General features: G+C 43.7%; 1 long non-coding RNA gene across 1 annotated transcript; it reads left to right on the forward strand.

The window, feature by feature from the left end:
- Positions 1–1,885: 1,885 nt before the first annotated feature.
- Positions 1,886–4,562, forward strand: LOC310910349. Its single transcript, XR_014590286.1, has 3 exons — positions 1,886–2,012; positions 3,128–3,355; positions 4,368–4,562. It is a non-coding gene; the product is annotated as an uncharacterized lncRNA (long non-coding RNA).

Raw genomic sequence — 4,562 nt, forward strand, 5'->3', positions numbered from 1 at the left:
CCTGGCAGAGCTAGTACAGATAACTGCTGTCCTAAGGGCAAGATAAAATTTAGATTGATTTAATTTCAAACCAGTAGCAGTATTCCTGAGTGAAGAATGGGGAGGAATCATCCACATTTTCTAGTGATTGTAACAACAATTTTAGTGTTGTCTGTGCTTTAAAAGAACGAGTCCACTGCCTGTTCTGAAAAGGATGGCTCAGATGTTTAAGTCCAAAGTGGGTGCTGAGCTTTGAATACCGGGTTTGCATTGAAATGCCTTTCAGGGGTAAAAATTAGATTTCTGTCACCCCTTCTCAACATTTCTGCCTTGGAGGATTCTCCTCCTCAACCTACTGTCTGGAAGTCCTGTTGGGGGGTGTTTCAGGGCTCCAGGGCACCTCAGCAGAGCCCGTCAGGTAAAGTCAGTCAGGTCTTGCATCCAGAGGATGGGGAAGATAGCAGCAAAAATACCATGTGGGAATTCCCAAGAGAGTACCTAAGGGCCAGCTGCCCTCATCCTGACACCAGGGCAGGACAAGAGAATAATCCTCAGGGCTACATGAGGCTGAGAGGCATATTTTCACCTGCTGGGCAGAAATAGCAGCACCAAGTGATTGCAGAGCAATGATGCTCTGGGGGAGGGGCCTCATGCTGCTGGGTTAGCTGCTCACCACTGACCTGTCCTCCCAGGCATGGGCTGCCTGTTGGCTCTCAGATACTGATCTAAAAGAAGGCATATGGACCCCAAACTATTGCGTGTTGCAGCATTCACAGGCGCTGCCATCACTGCAAAGGCTCTGCAGCAATGTCAGGTTACTGAGAGTCCACGTGGGAGGGAACAGGGTGCTGTTAACAGTCAATGTTAATGCTTTTGCTTAAGCATAATCCAGCTGAAGGTCTTTTCAGTACAGCAGAGTTCAGTGGAGGACTAGCTGAGTGTGCTGGTTCAGAGGGCACTAATGCAATTGTGTGATTAATTTACGTCTGCACTTTTGTTTGCTGTGCAGGCTGCGGTCAGTGGAGATGGGCAGCAGGATACAGTCACTCCTCCAGTGCTCCCTGTGCTCTCACAATGACTGCTGGCCTCAGAGCTCCTTCGGAGCAGGCATGAGTCACCGCCCAAGGGTAAATAGTGAATTCTATGATGACACGTTTGAAAGACAGTGAGGTGAAACAAACAAGGTAATTTCTTAATAAATATTTATTTCAAGAAAACGTATTTGGCTCAATCCTTTTTCCAACAGATGCTAATAAAAGTTATGCATTGACAAAATGAACTGCAGCATTTGTAATGTATTTTGACATCTTTGGATGAAAGGTTCTAAATAATAACTAAGGATTATGTATTCCTCAATGGGAACATGAGTTAGCCTGCTGGATAAATTAATAAACACATTGTTATGTAAGTATGGAAAAATGCTGCTGATGTTTCATGATTAAACTTGACATGCTGACAAAAGGAAGCTGAGGATTTGGTTTATTTTACTTTATTCTATTTTACATTTTTTTAAATTTTGAACTTTCAAAAATTTCATACTTGTAAGGCTTGCTTGAAAAATCTCCAAGTACTTTCAGTTTAAAGGCATTAAACTTCCAAATGGACACAACCATATTTAGCTGTTTCATAGGTAGAGAAATTGAGATATGCAGGAGATCACCAAGATTTCAATGTTGTGGGATCTGTGAACTACAGGCCACACCCCTGGTCATTACAAGAAAGCACTATTTAATTGTTTTAATCATGAAAAAACCTCAAAATGGTCTCACAAAAAGAAAGGGACCTACCTGGTGTAAGAATGTCAGAAAGCAGATGTTCTTTGGGTTTAGGTATTTAACAATGGCCAAGAAGATTTATCATGCACTCATGGTGGTATATCTTGTATTTTACCCTAGGTACCACCATGAATGCTGCAAACATGGGCAGTGGGCTTTCCTGGATGTGTGGGTGGGACACAGGTCCCTGGCTCAGGGGCTGTCACCACTGATCCCACCCAGCTGGGTTTGCCTTGGAGACACTGTGCACCATTGCTGGTGGGTGCTAAAGCTGTCCTTGCACTCCAGCCCCAACACTGCAGGTCTGCTTAGTGCTGCTGTAATTAAACCAAAGATGTTTCTTTCTCTCTTCTTTCATTGAGGTCCATGATCTGATCACAAGCATTTGTACATTGGTCCTGACTGTGGTACTCGAGAATCATTTAAATACCCCACCTGGTCCCAAAACTGAAATACCTAGTGCCTAAAAGTGATAACTAGTGGTAACACATTTACAAGCATTAGACTGTGATACATAAGAGATTGGTGTTTGCTACTAAGTGCTGGAGAGTCTAGTATCAAGTATTTATAACAATTTTTTAATGTATGTAAATATTATATATTTATAAAAAATTAAAATTACAAAATTTAATGGAAGTGGTTCTTTTATTGGGTGCAGCCTACATTTCATTAAAGGAAGCCCAAATAAATGACTAAGAGTGAAAGTAGCTATCACCAACTTGCAGTGCTTTTGTCTTAGTCTGTATTGTATTTACTGCACTTTCAGCAACTCTGGAATTATTCTCCTGGACTTGGACAAAGCAAAGATAAGAAGATCAATTTTCAGTGAGTGATAATTTCCTTCAGAGCTGAAGAGGATTTGGAGTTGGTGTTTCGTCTTTTTTTTCCTTCATTTTTCCTTCAAATTTAATGATCTGTAGCTGAAAGAGTTTAGCACTGCCCTCTGTTCTGTACTGCTCTGCAAAGACTACTTCAGCTGTCCATGCAGTGAGCTGTCAACCTTTTTAAAGTGATTTTTTTTAATAGCTTTATACAATGTAGATGTACTTTTGTCTACAAGATCACCTTGTAGAAGGTGAAAAAAACCCAGTCACATTTGAAAAAAATATCCTTGGAAAATAAGGTCTAGTACTGTTGCTCAGGGATCTGCTTGTTCCCCGTCTTCTGAACTGTTTCATCCACTTAGATGACTCATGAGGACAAGGACTGTCTCATAGACAGTCCATACCCAGCACAGGGAGTACCAGTCTCAGCTGAGTCAAGGGCTCTTCCACATTCAAGGCAATTATGTGCTGATGGAGCCTGCTAGCTATGGAACAATAACACTGAGATCAATCAGATTGATAACTAATCTTCCTCTTCTTCTCTTACAGATAATGCAGATTCTGCTTTCCATTGCTCCTCTGGTATTAGTAGGAAGATTTATTTAATACCACAGGAAATTAAACCAAAGATGAGATTGAAATTAATTTCAACATAGTGAAGACTTTGATACTTCTGCAAGTCTCTTATGCTGAAGACTTAAAGCACAAGGAGAGGGTGATGTCAGTGTCATGGGCAGTGTCAGGGTCACCTGCAGCTTGCACTGCATTTGCTTGGAGGTAAGAAAGTATAAAAACCAAGGGTGGGATAAAACTGGGCATTTCAGGCATTTCTGTCTCTTTACAGGAGAGGGGGATGCCTTCCCAAATGCATCTTGTCTTCATCTCACCATTGCTATCAGTGGTGTCAGGTGTGAGGAGAGTGTCTGGCACAGCTGGAGATGCCTCCTGGAGGCCGCAGCCTGTGGGTTGCTGCAGGCGGCCGAGGCCCAGCTGCCCAGTTTTGTCTTAGCATTTAAACAGGTACTCTCTTTGGTGTGGAGTGATCCTCTCTGGACCCAAAAGCAGCAGAGAACAGTGATTCTCTCCTCATGGTACAGCAGCTACTGTGCAGCTTGCTTTCCTGCATCATACTCTCTTCATTCCTTTCCAAAACGATTGCAGACAGGAAGGATTTACTTAAGAAATATTGTTAGTAGGATAATCTCTGTGCTACTGACCTTCTCCCAGTCTTGGGAGACCTATCAACTCTCCTGCTCGGCCCTGCCAAGCATAACATCTGCCTGTGTGAGACCAACCTATTGTCAGCCCAGCCTGGGATGCTCCTGTGCCATTATCACCTCTCCATTTCCCACCGCCGTATTCTCCCGTCTCCTCCCAGCCCCTTTCCCGCAGCAGCCCCAGCTGGTCTCCCTGCTCTCCCCTTCCCGCCGCCGCTCCCACTGCGCCTCTTTCCCGCGGGGCTGGGCTCAGCCCGGGGCTCCGTGACCTTTCCAGCGCGTGTAGTGCCGTGTGTGCAGTGGGAACATGCTCCCCTACACGTGTCAGCGCAGACACAGCCTCTCATAAACTCTTGACCCTCGCTTAGTCCTCTGCCGTCCCTGGCAGAACCAAGGGCAGGGTTATACGCCTGGGTTTAGTTACCAGTGTCTGCAGACTGCCAGGGAACACAGTGTTGCAGCTCTGATTACACTTACATAGAAGAAAAATGCTCTTAAGGCAACAGCTACTCTTTTTTTTTTTTTTTTTTTTTTTTTTTTTTTTTTTTGTCATTAATATTATTTATCTTTAGGTTGCTTTAGGAGCCAGATGTGAAAGGCTATACCCCTTAAGTAACACAGCATGGTGCTTCCTGAGCTGTGTAAGAAGTCTCTGTTATGGATAAAGGCAAAGAAGAGCATAGAAACAGAGAAAGGTGGTTGGCAGTCCTTTTGGAGGAGAGGATAAAAGGCAGAAGCAGCAAATCCATATGTCTAAACTGCAGATT

Source organism: Zosterops lateralis (assembly GCF_965231275.1).
Source record: "Zosterops lateralis genome assembly, chromosome: 6".
Classification (NCBI taxonomy): domain Eukaryota; kingdom Metazoa; phylum Chordata; class Aves; order Passeriformes; family Zosteropidae; genus Zosterops; species Zosterops lateralis.